General features: G+C 37.7%; 1 protein-coding gene across 2 annotated transcripts in view; it reads right to left on the bottom strand.

Moving 5' to 3' along the window:
- LOC102230826 (glutamate receptor ionotropic, delta-1-like) overlaps positions 1 to 24124 on the bottom strand; it is a 470639-nt gene that overhangs the window by 184764 nt on the left and 261751 nt on the right. The gene's annotated exons all lie outside the window — the stretch shown is intronic.

Genomic DNA, 24124 nt, shown 5'->3' with positions numbered 1-24124 from the left:
TATATATATCAATTATAATTGATAATAATTGATGATTATCAATTATAAAACAAGCAACACATGTTACATTTTGCCAAAAATCCAGATCAAAATCATAGAGGAACTACTCATCAAATATATTGATCAATGTTTCACTTACAATTTGATGGAACTCCGTGTTTCAGCTTTTATAAATAAATATGTAACTAAATAAATGTATTAGCTTCTAATGTCTAACATATTCTGGATAACATCAAATTCAACAATCTTGTTAAATTAGTTCATGTTTCACGTAATGAACTCCATTTCTTTTCGAACAAAGTTTTATCTGTTGGCTGAAACTGGTTATTGAGATTTGACCCAGCACTTAAATTAAACCAAAGTAACTTCTCAGTTGCCATCCTTATTTTAGATGCCAATTTTGTAAGTTTCATTTTTTTAAACATAATGAAGATTTTATCAAAGGCCAGCAAAAAAAAACAAAAAACCTCATGGCAGCTTAAGTGTGGTAGCAGTTAAAGTTTTGTCTCTTTGCCTCTTAGTCTGAATTTCAGACTTGTTTTGCTTTTTGAGAATTGAAGCAGCTTGAGCATTACACAAATATGATTTTATTCCATTAAACAAATGCCAAGATAAAGAACTGGGACTCTTGATTGCGGATGGGATTTTAACCCGTGTGTACGTCTTCACCCCGAACCGCTTCAGCCCTGCCAGACAGAAAGCAGGAAGTCTCACCTTCCCGCGTTCCCGTGAAGCAGATTGTGGCTGTTTGTGTTTCCCAGAGCAGGTGTTCTGTGTTACAGACTGTGTGCTGAATCAGAGCACAGCTGACGGGAACACAGTCAGCCACACAGGAGATGGAGACACACTAGGTGGTCCTATTACCAATGTGACACACTCCGTCTCTGCAGCAGGACACATCATGTCCCTCGCAGCTCCTATCGTTACAGAGCCATACTTTTGTCTGAACTAGGGAATTTACAGCAAGCCATGAAAGGCACATGCAAGATTAATCATTTCTGCATACACAATAGTATTTTTGACTCAAAGGTGCATTTTAAAATGGTAGAGTTGCATCAATGCAACTTCAAGACCTCTGTCTGTTCATCAGTGACTTAATCTGTTGAGCTAAAATCAACTGGATCTGATTCATATTCTCAGCCTTGTGCTTAAGATGATTAGTAAGAAGCAATTTGATGAGCATATTTGATTTTGGTGATGGCATTCATCAAAATGCAATGTTTGTTCAATTGTTGTCTGCATGGCGTTTTCCTTAGAACTTTGTAATTTTGTGCTTTTAAAGCACCTTCGACCGAAACGCCTTGCTTTGTGAAAAAGGAGATTATTGGGAAATATGTTGTACGTGTTTCAAAGACCAAAAATGCTACTGGTGATATAAAAAAATTTATAAGCACATTTAACGATGAGAATGTGAGAATTTAAGTGTCACGTAATATGGAAATAATTTAAGTTTATTTGGTGTTTGGAGATTTAAATGTTTATAAGTTGAGTTTCGAACAGATAATGTAAAATTGCATGTCAATTGTGCGTGATAATTTGTTTTAAAAATCGTGTTCTTTCTTTCTTGCTTGCTTTTACTTTTGAGTGTTTGAAATAAACTAATTTAAAAAAAGAACGGGAGTCTCTGTGTGAAAGAGATACATTTTCATCAAACTGAAAAAAGAAATACCCAAAGACACTTGGTTCTTCTGTGCTAATACAACTATTCATCATCACTGTTGCCGCCTCAGCAAAAAATAGGGAGGTTTTCTCCGTACACTATGCTGGAGCACACGGTTGGATGCCAACGCAATACCGTCATCATCATCTAGTCACGACTTGGTGTTTAGGGAACAGAAGGCAAATCTGACAAGAATAGTTAAAATAAAGAATGTTTTCCCATTTTGCATTAGTTGCATTTGGCCAAAGACCTGGCAGAGGCCTCCATCTCATTTTCCAGCCCAGTTTCAAGATGATTGAAAAGTTCCTGCAGTTTTATGAAGTGTTGCTTTTATACCGTCGGTCTGTCTTCACTGCAACAGGGTAATAGGCTATCAGGACACGTAATGACAGACGTTTTCTTTTTGTGTGTGTGTGTGTGAAAACAAAGATATTGAGCCCGGCTCTGATTCATGTCCACCTGATTCCTCGCTGAAGTGTGGGTCCTGCAACTCCAGCTGTCAAAAGTTTTCCAAATCTCTTCCTGTCTCTTGTTAGTTTGTGAATTACTGATTCACTCACTGTCTCGCACACATCTGCCCGTCTTCAATCAGCTGTCAAACTCAACTTTGCTGCTGCTGCTTTTCTCAGCCACCTCCAGAGTGTTCAGCCGGTAAACAGCCTCACAAACACAGCATGCACGCTGAGGGTCAGGAGCAGGAGAGATGAGGAAACCTGAGGTCTATGAACAGGCGAAGAAGACAAGAGAGATGACATGAAATGAAATCAGAGCGAGTCCGTCCATAGCATGATGACTTGGATAAATAGAGTGCAGTAAAAACATCGCAGATGGAAGGCCAGAGGAGTCATTTTGTAAAGAAAGAAGAAAACTGCTGAGGATTCTTTGGCAATTTAATGGAAAGAGAAGAAAAAAAAGATTAAATCAGATTTTTCCTATCATCAAAACACAAAACTGTTGTGTGACAGTAAAAAAATAAAATCTAAGCAAAGTGAAGAGCAAAGAATACAAGCACTTGTGAAGGAAACCTTGGAAACAACCAGGTCTAAATTATCTTCTAATTGATCAGTGTTTAATTTGGATGAATTTCTCATACAATAGATCTTCTTACACATCACTGAATGCTGAGAAGCAAACGTGTAATTTCAATGTATCTCTTTAAAATAAACGCACAAGATGATTTTAGCAAAGGAATAGCTTGACTATCTGTGTTAACTTGTGTAGTTTATGGAATGTAATTTTCTTCCCCTCTATTCTTAGTCCTATTTAGAGATTTTTGCTCTTTGCATGACTCTTGAGGCTATCGGAACAGTTCTAAATATTTAAGAACAGATTTTATTTTTTATTTAATAGGGAATTTTACTGGAATTTATAAGATAAAAAGGAACCGCGGCAAACTAAAAAACATAATAGAATGTTATTTTTACATAAAAATCTATCAAATTTGGCTGAACATGGTGGAATATAAGCAATAATGTTGCAAAGTTTGCGCAAAAATTGCTAAAACTATTCACCTTTTGAAAAACATGCTGAAGAAGTTGACCAATAATAAATTATTACAATTTTTAAAGGTCTTACTGTTCATCTAGACATGCACATCCCAGTGAATCATTTGCACGTTTTCTCTGCTGAGAATCCCACAGACTGATCAGTCTTGATTAAATGTTACTGACTGAGTTAATGAACTGAACTTGGAAAAACTGTATTATCCCAATGGGAGGAAGGGAGGGGGGCAAGACAAAAAATAATGAGAAACACTACATACAAAGATGAAGTACTTTGTGTTGTGTCTGTCATATAAAATCACAATAAAAAACCTTAAAGATTGTTGTTGTATTGTTTAAAAGTTCTATGGGTGTTAATAGCAAATCCGTGTCCATCAGGGACTGAATGTGGAAAGACTAAACAGATTGTTGAAGCTTCCTCAGTTTGTTTTCATGAAAAGAGTTCATCATTGCTTCCCATTTTTTTCTGTAGAGATAAAACCCAAAGCTTCCATTCCAAGGTCCTGTGGGTGCATTAACCATTCATATCAACACATGCAAATTTATGTGAAAAGAGGCACAGAGGAGCTAATGAAGACAAATGTTGAACCATTTGTTTTCATCTTCGTCGTTTTAAAGCCTCCAGAACAACACTGGGGACACCATCGGAGTACTCCATCATCAAGTTCAGGACTGGTTGACTGCAGAGTAAACTTTAAGTTTGCTACAGTTTTACAACTCTATCTCCGTCTCCAACCAAACTCTACTTCTGCCTCCTCTGGGGGTGCTGGAAGGGCAGAGCTTCAGACAAGCAACACAAATCCAAAAGAAACAGTCCATGAGCTGCAGTCTTTTTGGAAACTTTCTCGACGAACAAAATGAGACTGCAGTGTTTCCGGGGCTCCACCATACTCAACATACTGAAGATTTGTTCTCACGGGACAACAGAGCGAACTTTCGTGAAAGAGGTGTATGGCGCCTCGTGCTGGAAGAAAAACAACGAGTGACTGAGGGTCATTGCGCGTAACGGAAACCCTGTAAATTCTAGATACTAACAGGTACCATTGAATTGCACAATAATCCGTGAGGGACGACGGAGTCCCTGCCCGAAATTCCGTGAAAGAGATGTACAGAGCCTCATGCCGGAAGCCCGTTGAAAGGCTGTTTACATCATTTTAAATTGTGTGATTGTGAGCGTGAGTTGGAATAACAATAGCAATAGGTATTTTGTTCCATATAACACAGTAGGAGTGTAACCGGTAAACCTTTCATGGATGCAAAAGCAAGAACCCCCCACTCGATGACTTTGTGTTTCTGTGTTTGATATGATGTAAAGCACTTTGAAATGCCTTGCTGCTGATTGATTGATTGATTTGATTGTTCAAATTATAGTAAAGCAACCCAGCAGCCAATCAGGGTGCAGGTTGATGGAAAAATAATTAAAGATGCAAGTAAGAAAGAGAACAAGTGAATGTAGCTTGAGAAGGAGTTTATAGGAAAATTACATTTGCTAGTTTAAAAACGCTTGATGCAATTGTGTTCATTAGCCTGGAAGGAATTTTACTTCATGTAGCGAGAGTAGCTTCTTGAAGGACCTTTTAGTAAACCTCTCTCACCACTCAACCTTGGATATATTTAATCTCCCCTCGGGATCAATAAAGTATTTTTTAATTTTAATATTTTAAAGGTGCCTCTGAAACAGAGAAACACAGAGTGATCTCACAGAGGAATGTTGCTCGACTAGAAGAAGTCTTCTGTTGTGAACTGCAGTAATACTGTAATGCTGTGACGCAAACTCATCACCTTAGAGACAAGGACCTCTGCCGACCTCTTCCAGATTAGCCACCCCTCTAAAATGTTGTAGCTCCATCGTTCCACTTAAGAACAAAGCTCTCAAGTCACGATGGAGTCTCATCCAGTGACTCATGTCGAAAATATCTCCTCGACCAAGGGGGGCATCTATGCAGAGAATAAATCTTTCTTCGATATTTTTGACGTCCCATGTTTGACGCACTCTTGCAAAGGGCTTTAAATTTTTGTTTTTGTCCATCTGTATATTCTTGGACGGTCTGCTAGATCTTAAGGCTCAATTCAGGTGAATTTCTTTGACAGTCTACATCCAACCTGCAGCAATGGATGGCTGCAAGAGGCAATGCTCATGGACATCTGTTACATTCTAAGACATTTCTGCCATGAATGGGGGATGAAAGCCTGACAGAAAACATGAAACTGATAATTATGCACAATTTTTGAAATCTTTTTTATGGCTAATAGCCCTGAAATGTGTTCAGCAAATAAACAGCCTCTGCAATTTTCAGTTATTTGACTATTTTAATATGTTTCTGTCTCTTGCTCTTATTCATTCATTGTGAATAAAGAAGTCCAGGCTACGACCTGACAACGATCCAGCAGCATGAAATTTGAATAATTTTAATTTCTTCCCTGGTCTCAAAATTTTAATGAGGTGATCATTCAAAAGCAGCGGCAATGAAAGTTCCAATTTAATTAAATTAGAACAAAATGACAAAAAGGGGGTTAGAAAATCTTTAAGCAATCATTTGTTTGGGTCAGAAGCTGCAAGCTTAATATTTTAGTGTAAAACATTTTGAGGTAACTTCCTCAAAGGTTAACCCAAACCGATAGAGAGATTCAAGCAACATCCTTAGAGGTAACCAGCTACCTCTAGCTGGTTACCTCTAATCCTCTGCATCCTCTGCAGAGGTGCAGAGGATGATACAAATTCAACTCACAGAACAGCCACAACTATAAACCATAACCCGGTTTATAAATATCAATGTTAAACAAAGAAACCTAGAGTGTACCGTCACTTGGAAAATGCCTGTGTGTCCAAAGCAGACTGCAGGCATGACTGAATAAATAAGAAGAGAAAGGAAGAAGGTGAAATCAGGCATGAAAGCACTTCTGCCATCTGTTTCTTTGCTCTATTCTTGTTCGCTTTTGTCATCTTGTCCCAATGCATTTGTGTCATGCCACCGGGGAGATCTGCGTCCATTCGCGTAGAAAGGGATTCAGGACGTTGCTTCACAATTCGAGATACCTGAGACATCCCAGAGACAGTACCTCTATGAACTTTGATGGGAAAGTCTGCTGAGATCCCAATGCGGGATCTAAATTGATCGGTTTAATGAGGATTTAAAACTTTGTCAATCATCCCGATGAACTGTTGGTCACAGCATCCAGCAGCGCTTCAGGAGCTAAGACTGGAAACATTTTCTGCGTCTCTTCTTCTAAGACGCAGAAAACTGATGCCAGCCGGCATGGATTTGGATTAATAATGTCCATGGACAGAAAACATGGCACTGCGGGACATTATCGCATGCTGCAGTTAATGAAGCAGAACGCTTGGAATTAAAATTTTCACGCTCTGGATGCAGCTTTTTTTTAATTTTCTATTAAGAAGTGCAAAAGAGTCCATCATTTCAGGTGATTCCTGAGAAATTAGAGAGTTCAGCTAAGAGAAAACCGTATACCCTCAAGGAATATGAATTTGGATTTTATGTTTGTTTTCTTTTCTTCTAAAAGAGAAATGAAGTGCCTGCCATAAATAATGGCTGTTTATTGACAAATAACAATCAACAGATCTACATTGTTATTTTGCAGAAAACTTTAAGAAATTAATTTGAAAAAAAGCATCATATGAGATTGATGTGCCAAAAGCGAGACTAACGCCTGCTATCCAAACATTTTCACTCTCCTGAAAAAATATTAATTAAATAGATTTGGTCACACCATGTTGCTACTGGTGAGATAATTAACTAAAATAGGACCAAAGAATCCATTTTTAATTTTAGCTGATGTAACGACATAGAGTTTATCCCAGATTGTTTCAAAGAGTGACTGCAAGTCAAACAATAATAATAAAAATAGACCTAATGAGACACAGGCTGGTGAACTGTAAAACTTCTTGATTTCATGTTCGATCTATGAAAACTGAACATGAAACCAGTTCTTGTTAGGGAGAGGCGGCGGTAACAGAGCCGTATTTTACACCACTCGGCTCGTCGTCTCTGTTTTATAAAACCACATTTCCCTCTTGCAGAAATCCATGGAGACAACCTGTGGCTAACATATAATAAAAGACACCGACATTTCACTGCCCGCTGCTCAGATTCTGCCCTCAACATGAAGCTACTGACAAGAACAGAGGGGCTGAAAGCAATTTACATTGACATTTGGCTGAAAATCCTCCTCGAGATACTTTTCAAAGGAAATTTTCGAAAATGTCTGCGCAAAAAAAAAAAAGTTACATGTATTAAATATTAATTTGTGTTATATTTGGGTGGATACTGCAGTCATTTGTGTCAACATGTTGGCATAACAATTATTTATTTTGACACCTAGCCTTGTCCGGACATGTTTGTTCTAAACAAATGATGGCGCATGATGGACCAGGTGTTCATGATGAAGGTAAATGTATTTAATATATATGCTATCTATTTGTAGGTAAATTTGGATTTTGTATGAAAATGTTAAATAAAGTATCGCTGAGCATATCTCGACCAGTCCAAGTGCTTCCAGTATGATCCTTGGTATGTGTTGAATATGCATCAACAGGCATTACTGGTGTTCATGCATCATCTTGGTTGTGTGGTGGTTAAGGCTCAATTGTGACAGCAGTGTGAGGGGTTAAGAGGACTAACAACATGTTTCTACATCAAGGTTTTAGGAATTCATTTTCTGAGAGGCAAAAATGTGGTTTTAGAGTTTCATAGCAACAACTTAAACCTTCAGCTACCTTCAGCCTGCTTGCTACACAGTTTGTGATGTACAGCTCTGCATTCTGTTACTGATTTTGTTTGCTTCTAGTGTCGAACAATAGGTAATATTTCCCCAGCTTCTTTGATTCCACCAAAAAATATACAGGCATAAAATTAATGTCAACAAAAAATGACCACACAGATCTAATATATTAGTGAAATTGTTGTCACTACTCTCCACAAAACAAACACATTGTCTGAGTTTCCTTACTTGGCTGTTGTGTTAAATATTTGCCAAAATGTTGGCAGCAAAGTTTACTGCTGATCCGCTTTTAGCTCAGAGGCGAAACAGAAATCAATGTTTTGCAGAAAGGCGCACAATGAGTATAAAGACATAATATGTCATTCCGTCACCGACACGAATAATAAGTAGGACGGGACAGAAAGGCCAGAGCCACAAAGCGACGTTAGCAAGAAAAAAAAAAACAGTTTGGTGCTCTTAACTGGCGGTCTAATGGCTACATTACTGAGTAAATGTGTTTTCAATCCATTGTTTCTCGTAAATGCTATTATGAGAAACAATGACGGAAAATCCTTGTCAACGTGTCCTCCGTAGATTTGTAGAAATAAAGAAATATTTGTAGAAATATGTTTTAAAGACAAAGAGTTTAACAGTATGCCATAAATACCAACACTGGTTGGATGACTATTGTTAACATTATCATGTGTCTATAATAATGACTAATTAAAATAGAACATTGATTCATCACGGTTCAGAATTGACCTCACTAAGTTTACTCCCTGCCACCATTTTTTCCTTTGTGTCCTCTGTCAGTTTGTCTTCTCATGACTCAGTGATTGATCATCATCTTTTTCCCCACTGCTACATGTGATTCATTGCAAGAACATATATATATAATAAAAGTGATATCTACAAAGTCTTCAGTCCTTTGAAGGTCCCTAAAGCTGAGTGGCAGCAATATTTCATTGGCTTTGCATTTTCCTGCAGTTCATATGATTTGAATTATGGCTTTTTTTTCCTAGTAAACAAGATCATGCATATTGAATACAAACAAGCTCTACAAGAAGGCAAAGACATTTACAGTGCTGAGCCTCAGGCAGACTTCTCCTCGTCTGGAACTAATCCACCCTGTTTGCCCTCTCACCTCTCTCTACTTAACTCCACCCATTGTCTTTAGTTTCCCTCCGGAGCCATTAAATATTCATCTCCTACATATTAGCCACTTTCCCTCTAATCTAAGGCTTTTCAGGTTGCCACGACTGGATAGCGATCTTTTCACTCTTGAGAGTTTAGCTATGCCTGACGAAGCCCGTCTGTGATTATCCATTGATAAAATGTCAACACAAACACGCAGCATATTTCAGGCCCAAAGCGGAGAGAAGGGACAGAAATACAAAGTATATGTTGCTCTGTTGGAAGAATAGCAGCAAAAATGTATTTAATAACCAATCTCTGGATTTAGGGAACAAAACTTTGCTCATCATTGTTTTTATGTTTTGCTGAACAATTGTCTACTAAGACCAAAACCAGCCATTTGTAGAGAATTTGATGGAAAACACATGTTATTCTCTACAAAAAGGGGTCAGCACAATTTAGGCTGGCAAAGTTGCATCTAAATGAGGCACAAGACATTCAGCAGCAATGTCTTTTTGCAAAGTTACTGAGCTTAAGGTACCACATTAATGGCTCGACAGACTGGAGGTGAAGTCGCTCCCTCTTCATTCATTTCCTATGGAACTGAGTCTTTTGCTCAAATTTTGTTCATGTTAAATCTCAAGCTTGTACGAGTAGATGAGCACATGTGTTTGTCGCTTCCCATGTGTCAAGCCCACTATGCCTAGTTAAACGAACATAGCATAACCACATAATTACCTCATACTAACTTGTGGACTTGTTTTGCATGAATAGAACCTGAGAATTTTGTTGTCATTGACAAAAAAAAAGGAAAATCATAATGATAAAGTCAAATTTGAGGCTGCAGTGTGCTGACAGCTGTAGCTTGGATCAAAGCAGACCGTCGACAGGATGACTCTGAAAAAGTAGAAAATCTACAGCAGAATTTGTGCTAAAAAACCGAACAAGAATCAAGGATATGCAAGTCCAGACTTGATTGAAGCGCTGTGATAGGAAGTTAAAAGAAAGGTGCAAAAAAACATTTTTTGTGAACTTCGGTTAACTGAGGAAAATTTTAAAAGAACTCTGGAACAAAGTATGATCCAGTGAGAGATTAGTTAAGCCAGATAAAAAACTGTCACTGAGTTATTGCTGCTAAATTTGAAGTTTATGTATCACATAGCACCATCTTTTCTCATCTCATTGATTTCTTTAGTAATCCGAACTAATTAATAGTTGAAAAAAGCCATCACTGCATTTCAGATGTTAAAAAAATAACTGCCCTAATAACAAATTTTAAACTTAGATTAGTGTTTTTACCAATCTGTGGATTGGTTTATAGCTTTTTGTACATATCTGCAGAAGATCTGTTGGCAGTAGAAGCAGCTGTTTTTGTAAGATTTCAAATAAATGCCTTAAGTGATGTCGAAAACACAACAATAAAGAAATACAAGGTGGATGCTTCTGTTCCACACATGTACATCTTTATCTCTCGGTCGATATCTTTGCCAGGGTTTCCCCAGAGGACGTCCGTCTTTTCGGCCCGATGGAGATCTCTGATTGGGTGTTGATGAAAAACACCTTTCGCCCAGAATGCACCGCAGCTCCGACCGACTCTCCCTCCACCGATTCAGCCGGCCGGTGTGTGGCCAGTGTGACATTTCGAGGTTGGCTGAGCTGCTGTGTCACGGTCAGTGGAGCCACAAAACAACGGACACATTGATACCCTCGCTGAAGGGCAGAAATCAATCCTGCACTCCCCTGTGATTGTGTGAGCTGCCGGAGATATTTATTTTCCTCCTGTTAGCGGCGAGGTGCAAGAAAATTGATGATGTTTAGTTACAGAGTTTGTCACTAACGCGTTAAAAAATGAGAGATATGGAAAATCATAAGAAAAGATCCACTTGGCTCTGCATGATGCATGCCTTGCTAACATACTTGGTCCTGTTGATCTTCACGTCTGGGAGATCTGTTGAATTACAGAGGATGCATCCAATGCTTCAGTGGAATGCTGAACATCCAGAAAAGGACCCATATGGACTGTTAAGAGTCTTAGTTGTTTATGGATGTATATGTTTATCCTCAAGCAAAGAAGAAGAAAATGCAGAATTCATTTTGCTGAACGTTGCAAAATGTGGAGAGCAACATTAAGTTAAATATACAAAAAGCAGAATTCATGTTCCACCTGTTAGAGATTTTTTGGTATTATCATTTCATTCTTACTCTGGTTCACCTTAAGTCTATAGATCTTAGTGATTTTCTGTTAAAATGATCTTCTGTTTAAAGTGATTTTCTGTTTAAAAAGTTCTCTTCTTTAAATGACCTGGAGGTCACTACTGTCTGTTCAACTTTACGAGAAATAGATAACACTGAGTTTCTCAGACTTTAAACCCTTTTGCAAGAACACCTCCTAATTTAATCAGTTGTATATTGTTTTCTTGACAGTATTGACCGAGATTTGAACCGGGCTCAGACCTTTGATCAGATATCACATCTGGACCTGGGTTGTTAGATGTTTGGGTTAGAAGCTTTACGACCTCTGTTGTTTTTCCTGACTGCCCCCTTGCCTGTCCTTCTTTGACAATAAAAACAGGAGTTTTTGTGAGAACAGGTCAGAACGCTCTGTAGAACTGATCGGAGGAGAGGTTTTGATAGAGCGTTCTCCTTTTGCAAAAGCTCTACATAAAATTCATATACGTTGTCTGTGGTTCTTTCTTTTATTTAGGTTCGAAAGGAAAATACCTATCACCACCGTTGGATTAAGAGGTCATTTTATTTCCATAGCACATTTTCAATAACAAGGCAATTCAAAGTGCTTTACAAGAATTGGAAGGAAATACAAACAAAATAATAAAACCAAAAATAAAGACAAAGAGACAAAAGTATAAAACTACATATTGGTCCCCCACACTTAATAAGAATAAGAAGAAGTAGTCCATAATTTATAAACTAGTAGAGGTTTCTCTGGATTCTTGTTCCGATAAAACTAGATTTTGTTTCTCCTTGTTAGGTAAGATTAGTGAGGTACAAAATTAAATGTTAGTTTTCCATGTTTGATTCTGTTTGAAAGAATAAAACTAAATGTTGGTTCCATCTATTCTGGGTTGAGTTCTATATTTGTACAATATAAGACTAAATGTTTGTTCTCCATGTTTGATTCTTGTTCTGGGTTGTTGAGTAGATGGTACTTTCTATGTAAACGTCAAATTGTTTTGAATATTCAGTGCCCACGTCCTACTACAACTTAGCAATTACAGTAGAGGGCAAGAACAACTCATGTATTATGAAATGATCACATTACCTTGCAATTACCTGGTGATAACAGCTAATAATAATATGTAACATACAATAGCTGGTAAATTTGCACCAGCCTAAATAAGCATGTCATTATCTAGTAGTATCGGAGCACATCCAGTAACTAAAATGTGGAGCTTAAATATTACATATTCTTCAATTAGGTACTTGTTTTTTCAGAGTTGTAGTAGGAAGTGGTGTTAATCTAGGTTTCTAATGTAAAGGGTTTTTTTGGTTTTTTTTTTTAAACATTCAGACCTGAGCTGAGCCTCAGTCAGACTACGGTTGTGTTTAGATTGATATAGTTTCAGGTTGACTGGATCCCCCATGGCTTTGCTTTTTCAGGTGCAACATATCATAAGCAAAAATTCAGAGAAAAATGAACACAGTGTTAGTCAGCATATCAATTAACATTTTTAATTTCCCTTGGGATTAATGAAGTATTTATTTTTTTTATTGAATTAAACCGAATATCAATCCAAACATCTATTATTTCTAAACAAGCTGCTGCATTTAAATAATTAGATCAATAAAACATCAAGCAGACAATGTTGATAATTGGCTTCGGAAAAAAAATAAATAATGGTGGATGGTTATGAGTGTGTGTGTGTGTGTGTGTGTGCATGGTAGTTTGTCATGTGTGTGTCCAGTGAGTGGATTCACCAGCCCCTCAGCGAACCTTCAGTGATAAGCAAGGATAGAAAATGGATATATGGATGAGTGAGTTTTAAAATGAAGTATTTTATACCTCTGGAGTGCTAAGTTTAATTGCATTTGTCTAGCTGCTTTTAGCTTCACAACAGACATTTCTGTTTTCCTTCTAGAGTGACTTACTCCAGTCCTGATTTTTCTTCTTCCGACTATGAACACATGCTAACCATGTTATGAATATTTTTGTTTTAGTTAAGCAATTAAACGCAATGGACCAAAACATATATGCATTTAAAAAAAAATCTCATTAACCCATCAAACTTTCCAGTTTATTACATTTTTAATGAAATATAAACAAATTGAAATTAAAAACATCCAGTTACTCAATATCATTAAACACCAGAACGAATCAAGAAAGATTGGCTTTTTATTTCATTTTAGTGCCACCCAGCTGGTATAATTCTGTCAGATTTTGTTTTTCTCCTGACCTGCACAATAGATCAAACTGCAACATTAACACTGACATGCATAATATCACACCACAGTACACAAATATAAGCAGTACATGGTTTTTTTTTATTTGTTTTATTTTTTGCCATGTATTCAGAGAGAGAAACTCATCCATGCGTTCATCTTCAGTCGTATTGATTATTGCAACAGCGTCTTCACAGGTCTGTCCAACAAATCAATCAAACAGCTGCAGCTGATCCAGAATGCTGCTGCTCGCGTTCTGACTAAAACCAGGAAGATAGAGCACATAACACCAGTTTTAAAGTCCCTCCACTGGCTCCCTGTAGCTCAAAGAATAGACTTTAAAATACTGTTGTTAGTTTATAAATCACTGAACGGCTTAGCACCACAATACATTAAAGATCTGCTTTTATTGTATCAACCCTCCAGACCTCTCAGGTCTTCCGGTTCTGGTCTGCTCTGCATCCCCAGAACCAGAACCAAACGAGGAGAAGCAGCTTTCAGCATCTATGCACCACAAATTTGGAACAAACTTCCAGAAAACTGTAAAACAGCTAAAACACTGACTTCTTTTAAATCTTGACTAAAAACCCACCTGTTTAGAATTGTATTTGAAATGTAATCAATTACAAATTTATTGATGGAACTTGACTTAATGATTGATTCTATATTGCATTGTGATTCTGTGTTTGTTATGATGTAAAGCACTTTGAAATGCCTTGCTGCTGAAATGTGCTATACAAATAAAATTTGATTGATTGATGATTGATTCAGTCTCTACATACTAAACAAATATGTTACCAACTGGATGCACATTCACCATCTTCTATGCCAAAACTTGAATTTGCTCAAAATAATAATGACAGAATAGAGTGTCGAGATCATAAATATAAAGAAGTATTTAACAATACAATGCTCCTCATATTATAAACCTCTATTTAGAATTAGTCACATTCAATAAATTAGAATACACATACCAATGGGTCTCGTTCGTCAGTTTTGAAGTACCTTTTAAAAATAAAACCAATAAGTATTAAACATACTTTTCATTAAGCGTTTATTTCTGCTTGTAAAATTTATTTTTTTCATTGGCCTGATGTAATATTCTAATTTTAAATGTCATGTTTTAATTAACTGTAAGCAGAAAATAATCATAATTAAGCAAAGTAAAGGTCTTCCATCATCCACCTGTGTGTAATTAATCTGTAATTAAACTTACTGATAAAGTTCCTAAAATAAATGGACTTTGCAATAATAGAATTTATTGTGTAAATAGAATTGGAATGTATTAGATTGCTTAGAGGTTTTCTAAGGATTCCTTTATTCACAATTTAAACAAATGTGGTAATTCTTTGAGGGCAGGATATGAAAGAACAGCTGCAAATATCAAAGTTTAATATTAAATCATAAAACGCCATAACCTGCCTTCAGTCTGTGTTTCACGCAATGTTCAAACAGATCAAGATACTGTTATTTAAATAAAAAAAAAACTTCCAAGAATATATTACAATATCCTTGTTTCAGACAACTCGACAAACACAAGACAGATGTAAAATAGAAGAAAAGAAAAGAGCAGACTCCTGAGGAACACTGCAACACATGAAAGAAAATGAACAGTTTGAAAGGCACACACTAATAATATGTGGGATGAGTGTATGTCTAAGAAAAGAGATAACTCACTTACACAAAGACCTGGCAGACAATTTTTAACAGCTTTATGAAATGTTTTTTTTTTTTTTTTTGACCACACATGATCATTCTACTAAAACCATTGCAAGCGGCAAACTGACATTTCCGAATGGATTTTGTTGGCTCGGCGGGGATCAGGGAGAACAACGAGAACAGAAATGCAAAAGGAAAGTAGCCGAATCGGTGGGAGACAGCGCAGGCAATAATGACGGAGTGGGCTGGAGGAGGATGGAAGAAAACAGAAAGATGTTAGGAGGTGTGGGTGGGAGTGGGGGGTGGAGGCTGGTCACAGCAGGAGAGCAGGAAGAGAGGCGGCTGTCTGAACACAGAGAGATTATTAAAAGGCCATCAGAGGAAGTAAAAACCTTTACTGACCTTTGTTAGTGTTTCTAAGGCCTACCACCATCTAGAAACAGTGTTTATGTCCTGGACTAAACACCAAAAGAAGCTGAACGATAAGGCGTTGTAGTGGAAACAGTCAAAATGTAATCAGGAGGAGTGAGAGAATAAGGATATTTAAGATCTAGGAAATAATGCAGGAAGTCTTTAGGAGTTTTTCTAAAGATGGAGAAAAGAAAAAAAAGATGAGGGAAAGGTCAGATCGGAATAGTTTCTTTAATCATCATCACGGTCAGCTGACAGTCAGAAGGGGCCAGTAAAGACTCGGCCAGACAGTCAAAGCAGAAAGCCCATCTGCTGCTCGTGTCCCTCAACAATGAGGCTCTAATCTAAATAAATGGGCCGGCTGCTCCACTCACACTTATAATGGCTTTGCTCATCACACACAGTGAGGAGGGGATGAAGATGAAGAACAGGAAAACGGGGACGGCAAACGGCAAGAGGAAGATGCATCGAGTGCGTCTGCGCTCAAAGTTGGTGTCGGCTAACTTTGGGATAAGTTCGGTTGGAACACCCGAACTTCCAACACTATACGTTTATCTACGTTTCTATGATTTTTGCAATTCAAATCAGAAATCCCACAACACTTGCCGGTAAACTATGTTCCCATGTCGTGTTAACTGTTTAAATATGCTGAAATTCGCTGGTAAGACGTACAAAACGCTAATCTCATTTCAACCAGGACAGAAGAACAACAGCAAGGAAGAGCAGGAGGATCAATAAAGTTGTGTGATTAAGTCCCAGGGAGGAGTTTCAGCTTTTACAATTCATGCTTTAGCAAAGTGAATTTGCCCTCTGAAGGGTCAATTAAGTTTCAAATAGAAAACCAATTATGGCTGGACGCTGATGAGGAGTGTCTGTACGGACGGGAGAGTGAGCAAAGAAAACTTGCAGAAGCTCCGCAGATTGTGAGAAATACATTGTGTTTTACACTTATTATAAATATGTAAAAAAGTATCAAAGAGATAGCCAAGATAATCCAAATTCTTTAGTCCCACTTCTCAAAGCTCTCTTACAGATATCACAATATCATCTGTAAATAAATATATTTATAGTTAATAACTTGTTCCCATTGCTTCCCTTCCTACTTCCATGCTGCACCATGAACAGTTTCGTACTAATGTACTTAAGTGCAAAGAAAACTGCTGTGTCAGTGAAGTATTTCAACAAATATGGTGTGAAGTAGAGATTACGAACTCTAATCCAACATTTAAATACCATTATTATTATTTTCCAAAACAGCATTATATCATCATCATTCTGGTGTTAAACATTCATCAAAGTTATTTTCCATTCCATTTCTCTGCAGAAGACTATGAGCCGATTATAGATTAGTTTCAATAATTAGATGACAAAATATGCTGGCCCCAAAGCAACCAATAACTATGAAGTACGAAATGGCCAGATGCTATATTTACAAAAAAAAAAAAAAAGTAAAAATATTCTGATAAATATGTTCTGAAAACGAATTTGGATGCTGACCTTTGAACTCATCTGAAGTCCACCATAGAGAGTCAAGTCTAAAGCTAAAATCTCAGCACTTAAGCATCCACACCCCTCTCCTGCTGTTCAGATGATTAACATCCAGACATTAGAGTGTTCCCTCAGAGAAAACAAACTGAGACTAAATGCATTTTCTCCACACACACCCTGATGTTGCCTCAGCTAATTGCCGAGCGCTGCAGTGGGATCACACAGCGCAGCATGTCTCCGCCACACTAGACATGGAAAACATCCATTTTTCCACTTAAAAAATGATTCTCAATAGAATAATCTAAATCAGCTCTAAAGCGGGTGCTTCAGGTCCATTTAACAATCCAAGAAAGCCAGACGCACAAGCTCATAAGAACCCACTGTGACTGCTGTGGTGTAGGAATAATTACAGGGAACTCGTTGGGATGGAGTTGACTGAATGTGGAGTCTGAGACTTAATAAGCGCTGGCTCATTACTCTGCGCATCTCTGGCTGAAATGATTCAAAGCTATACGCGAGTGTTTAAAAACATTCAGATACACAGATGTAATTGGACAGAAATACAAATGATTTAAATCTAGTCCCACAAACTGCTGGACGCTTGATGTCCCAAATAGAAGCACCTGTATGTCTTTTCTAACTTAATTTATAAAAGGCTTATAATTTTTACCTGCTCAATGACAAACAAATAGAAGAAGCCAAAAAAAAAAAGAACTGAAGCCATTTCATTGGGAACTGATGAACTAGTTCTTTCTCAGCGCTGATTTTGAACTAAGACAGTAGTTTCAACAGAAGCTTGCGTCTGGTTCATAAAGGCCGATTAAACCGATCAAAATGTTTCAGATCAGGAGTTCAGTTTTCAATCTGTCTAATTTGTGAAAAAAAAAAAACACTTCAGCATCATTAAAATGTTAGTTAGGCATCAGATTAGCGAGCTGCCTCATCTTCACAGTTTGTTGATATCACCTGTCGCAGGTTTACGCTGTTCAAAGCTTCGCACTGAAATGATAATTTCCTCTTGATCCACAAATGCCATTTCTGACTCTGTTGAAAAACACTGCTGGTGTCCGTGTCAACCATATGGCGTTATTAAGTCTTGCTGTAAACACGGTGTTTTTTCAGTGAATGCCTTTGCAGATCAGTTATCACCTGATTGAGGTTGTGAAGATTCACAAATGACTTTCTGAGTTTTTCAGTGACCAAAAAGTGGAAGACTTTGAAAATCTCAGTTTGTGGCGGATCAGTGTAAGGCTAGATATCCAGAACTTATTATTAACGATACACCGTCACCAGAATTTTCTTGTGTGTTGCTGCAAAATAACAGTTTTCTCTGAAGACTTAGACTAAGATAATGAAGAGACAGGTTATTATTCTTCTCCGGCTGAAAATTGTAAACTGTTTCTAAAAAAAAAGAAAAGAAAAGGCTTTTATCAGACAGTAAAGCATGACGATGTGAGTCTGATTTAAATTCTCATGCAATAATATTTACTTCCAATGGCAATTTCCATGTTTAAATGTTTCATGTTTTCAAAAACCAGACATTTCCCTTGCTTCCGCATCAGGCACGTCATCCATGGTGAGGTCAGTTAAGGCGGCTCGAGATCTCCAACCCACGATGACACAATCCAATATCCAATACAGTAAGTGTTGGCTGCCCTTGCTGATGTGAAACAGACCAAAGGGAGACATCATTTTTGTTGCTGGGTGACAAGCCAGACACCCCTCAGACGAGAAGAACAAAGATTGCTGCTGTCCATGTCCCCAACTTTGACAGGAACGCACCATTTGATTGGACCGGCTAATTACTGGCTTCCAGGACTGAGAAGTGAAAACCCTGCAATTATTTGTTTGTTTTGTATGATTTATTCCTACAATGCTGGATAAAAAACAAGAACATGTTATTCCATTATACCCAAACATTATCTCCTGTTGCTGATTGCTGCATCAGGTCACACTATCAGAGGCAGCGCCGTGACGGCCGCACCTTGTTGGTAGTTTCAGCTGTTGTGTCCAAATCTGTTATAGCCATGAGCTGCAGTACTGAGAAGCAGATTTACTTCTGGAATTTTTAAGAGAACAAAAATTGATTGTAGAAAAAAAAACAAAACAAATGAAATTACTACAGCATTGTTGAGCTCAATGAGACTGACATACTGATTAAATCATATTGTGGTGAGACTTAAAATAGCAAAATCCTTACATAACTTACACACACACAAAAATACAGTCGTTTATAGTGAATTTTTGAATCTTTAACCCTGGACTACATCAGCTAAGCATCTTCAGTGCATGGATTTTTAAGCTACTAAGGTCAACATTCTGACATCAATGAAGTTGAGAAAGCTGAAATGTCGTCACGCTGTTCATACATTATGAGTTCTCTAAAGTGTGCCTCGAACTCAACAGTATTGCTGAATTATCATGGCATTGGAGAACATTTTGCTCATCGCCTTAAACCTACAAAGCTCAGCTCCCTGTTAACGAATGATAATAGGCTTCAGCTTGTGTGTTTTCAAGCACAAACCAGCTGTTTGGAAATAAAGTCTTTGCTTCGTTTCACAGTTTTGGAGAAGATTTCTTGAGAAACTTTATAAACAAGATCGAAAGGACCATCAAACCATCTGCTGTGAAGGACTCACCAGTTAATCTCATGTGATTAACTGCAAAGCTTCGAAACGTGACCAAGCACTGAGGTGGATTCTGTCGAGTCGATTCATTCAGGTTCAAAACGTCTCCTTCAAAATTCTACTTCTATGTAAGGATTTGCTACAAATTCATCCAGCTCCAGCTCCCAAAACCACGTTTAATATCATTCTAAACCCCTTGATAGGATATTGATCTTTCCTCAAAATCTCCTTCGTACAGGAATAAAAACTCAAGTGTGTTATTGTGTTTCATCCTTCAAAAATGTCCAGATGTCAGCCCAGATGGTTGACAGTTCAGTCCATTTGTTCCCCACCTGCCGTCACAACAAAACCCCGAGCTCGACGCCGGCTGCGGAGTCTTTTGTGACAAACTCCCCGCTGACCCAGCCGGGATCAGAGGTTCTCTCAGAGCTCTCATCATGCTGACTGACACTTGTTCATATCAGAGCTAGAGGGCAGCCTGACATCAGAGCACACTGTTTGTTGAACCTGTCCACAAACTCTTGGTTTCACAGCTGAGGTGACTATTTTTCCAACAAGGGAAAAAACAAATAAATATATATATATATATATATATATATATATATATATATATACATATATGATTTTAATCACTTTTTTGTTTCTTTTTAATTTAGTTTTGACTCAATAAAACCATCTTTAAAAAAAAAAAGCTTTCAGTTTAGTGGTAAGCACAGATATTCATTAGAAATGTTATCTGCTGGCAAAACACCCCAGCATCCAAAAAGAAAAATAATAATAATCATAATAAAACACAAAAGCAGAGTAGCATGGTGAATAGTAAAAATGTTCAGAACCTTCACAGAAGTGTTTGGGAATTTTCAAATATCAGCGACGCAGAAGCTGGAAACAGACACAGGTCACACAGGGCGTATTACCATCGATAACCGTTTTGCTCGTTGCATTGAGGGTTCAGGCTGCATTATGTTGCGCAATAATCGCGCAGCAAAAAATACAATAACGGTTGTGTTAAACTGTTTGAGCCTCAGAGAAAATGGAGGGATCATTATGGGAAGAGAAACAGAGCAGCAACTAACCTCAGAGTAATAACAGCTGAGATCAGCTCAGCAGGGAGACCAGAAATATGATAATACTCATAAGAAAAACTGAACCTGCAGCTGCTGCATCTCCTACAACCCCCGCCCCCCCCACCCCAACCCCACCCCCACTCACACATCTAAGCACTCCAGCAGAGAGAACGAACACATTATAAAAATATTAATAAATAAATCAATTAAAAAAAAACAAAACCCTTGTTTTTGGACCCCACGCTGTGCTGCACGAGTTGCATCGGTCATCTACAACATTTATGAAGCTTTTTAAAAATATATATATTTTACTGAATTTAGTCTGAACACATGTGAATCCCTCCAATTAAAACCCCAAATACGGAAAAACCCAAAGCGATATAATTCATTCAAATTAAAAGAAGCTTGGTCATTAAATAAAAATATGAAAAGTTTTAACTTTACAACTTCTTTCCTCTAACAGCAGCATCGTTTGGCAGAAACAAAAGGAGAATATTGAAAAATGATCAGTTCTCTTTTATCTGTTTCACAGAATAAAGCAGCTTTTAATCAAACTCCCCAGATATGGTTGATGTGACTGCTGATCAATGCTCAGCTAATGCTGCTAGCTTCAGGCAATATTTTAACTAATTAAAGCAGCATGTGACCAAATGACGTTCAGTGCTTCATGCTCCTGTCCAGGCTGCAGGAGACAACATGGCATTGCACCAATTTACTCAGAGTGGTTCAAGTCAAGTCAATGACTGACTTCTTATAGTATTACTAAAATCTTTATGGACAAAAATTTGCTTTCAAACCTTCGGAAACCATCTGAAAATTTTCCCTCTGGTGGTACAAAGATTTCCAGATAAAACCACTTGCAAGTTTATGATGTGCATGCACTACAGAAGTAGAAGACGTGAAATCCAAAATAAGACCAAACTTATCCCATTTTAGTATGAAAGGAGCACATGGTGGAAATCAATGTCAACAACCGACTCCTGTTCTCTTCTCCTGTCTAAAGGAATAAACAGCTGAATAACACCTTGACACCTAAATGCCACAAAACACATACAAAAACAGGTTTCTCATCTTGGTTAAAAACACATTTGCAGGATTTTTCAAAACAATAATGGCCATCGTGTTGACATCTAAAACTGAGGGCACAGAGTTAACATCGAATTTGAAGCTTTTGATTCGGCATTGAAGTCAGTCAATAAATATTTATCCAGGGACTAAAAGGTGAAACAAAAAAACAAATAATCAAATCAAGATCAGCTGCCAAGGACAACCAGAACCCACTTGCTCTGTGGAATGAAATGAAGCGATTAAGAGGATACCTGTAAGTCATTTAAATATTCAATTATTTACTCTCCTTGAATCAGCTGGTTATGCGAAGATTTGTCTTAAGGTGAATCTTACTGACAGCAGTGGGAGGTTGAAATATTGCACAGGGCACTTTAGAGGGGAACTGATATTACATTTTTACACATTTATTAATAAACACTCCTATATAGGTTATTTTTGGCCTCGTTCAAGCCTCAGTTAAGTGGGTCGAATCACTCTTTTGCCTGCTGCTACTCATGCTGTTCAGACATCCAAACCTAGCAAACTGCATACGTTTGCTAGGTTTCAACAATGTTTTTTTTTATCTCCGTCACTGAGGTGGCTCTTAGCATTAAGTGCCACAGAGTTTGGGGATCATTATTTTAGAGCACTTACGCATTTTAAGGATTTAACATTATGTGAGAAAGTTCCCCATATTTTCTATTTGTTTGTTTTATCATTCTAAGGTTTCTAATTTAGCTCTGATGCATTAGCTTGAAATCCCTATGGCCTGGAAGAGAGTATCTGAGAGGCTAAGCGCCCGCATTGCTCTGTATCCCTATATTGTAATTGCCACCATCCCTTATTGATCACACTGAAGAACCCATGAAGGCTAATGTGATTTCATTAAGATGCAATCAAAGTGAGCTATTCCAAACAAACACACGGGAAAACCGGGCCCTAAAGTTTCACTGCAACAACCTCTCTCAGTCTGGAAACGGTGGAAATCATTGAGGCACTTAGAGCTTTTTCCTAATGGTTTTTCAATTATTTGCTTACAGCTAATCCCTGAGAGTTCACATAAGGTAAATTCACAACAAAGTTAAGAAGAAGAAAAAAAAAAAACATAGTAAATCAGATGAAATGTTTTCGATATAAAAATGAATCTAAAATGACAGCATGTTAGAATAAGGAAAGATGCTTACAGAGACAATGGAGTGCAAGTCAGGAAACTCCGAACACATGAAAAGCTGGCTTCCACAGCCAGAGGGAAAACACTCCGGTGTGTTTCTGCAAGCAGAGCTGCATCATCTGTCTACAGAAGCTGGTGAGTCATCAAAAAGAGACACAGGCACCATGTGGCGATATGGTCAGAGACGCAAAGTTACCGCAACATCACAGCTGAGACTGAGAAATGGAAACAGGCGATCTTCAGAAGCAAACAAAATGTGTTTCATCAAAACAAAAGGATTCCTCAGACTAAATCAGAAAGAAAAGAAAAACATAACTCGGCGCGAAGTGCAACAGAAAAAAGCAAACATCTGTATGTACCCCATCCCTGCCAGCAGCTGCAAGGATTATATCAAACACTAAAGAGAAAACAGTTCAAGGGAAGAAAAAAATACCAACTAGAGCCTCAGCTGCTGGGTAAACAGAGTGTGACAAATTAAAAGATCAACTTTTTAAATATTATCTGATTCAGGTGGATTCAGTTATTTAGCAGATGGGAGGGGCTTCATCACGAGTCAGATGTAAAATTAAGATCACCTCTAGCTTAAGCTAGGTTCCATCTGTAGTTGGAACGGGGAGATTTTGCCCACTTGTAACAATACTTCCATAGACTTCAGAAGTGAATGTTTATGTCAGTCCTTCTGAGGTTTCAGAGAACTGGAACAGAAACAGTGATGCTCATTTCACCATTTTGTAACCGAGTCACTCAAAATGCAGCGGTCTCCAACAAAACATTTCAAACCGACCATGTGTCCATTCGTCACCTTCACAACTTGTGATTTGTTGTAAATTCACCCGCTCAATTGGTCCAGAGTGAGCAAAGAAACAGAATAATTGGAAACAACTCATGCATTATGGATTGTTCAAAAAATAATATACAGAAACAAAACGAGAGACTTATGATTTCTAATACTTCCTCAATAACGCAACCACCAACAGAAGTAAAAGTATATCCAATTGTTCAGATTTAAGTAGGAGGGGAGAAAACAGCAAAGTGTAGGTACAAAACAGGAACATGCATTAGCAAGGCGGAGAACATTTTGATAAGAAAACAACAAATCCATATACACTTATTCCAAACTATGCTTTCTGGAACAGAGCTGTTTTGTCTCATCTTTGATTTCCGATGCAATCGTCTCCGCTAAAGCGCACGCCTTGAATTTTACCTCTGAGATTCCAACAGAGCAGCAAACAAAAAGCGTC

This window comes from Xiphophorus maculatus, chromosome 10, assembly GCF_002775205.1.
Source record: "Xiphophorus maculatus strain JP 163 A chromosome 10, X_maculatus-5.0-male, whole genome shotgun sequence".
NCBI classification, from domain to species: Eukaryota; Metazoa; Chordata; class Actinopteri; order Cyprinodontiformes; family Poeciliidae; genus Xiphophorus; species Xiphophorus maculatus.
Note: the sequence above shows the minus strand (reverse complement) of the source record. Positions and strands in the feature narration are given on the sequence as shown.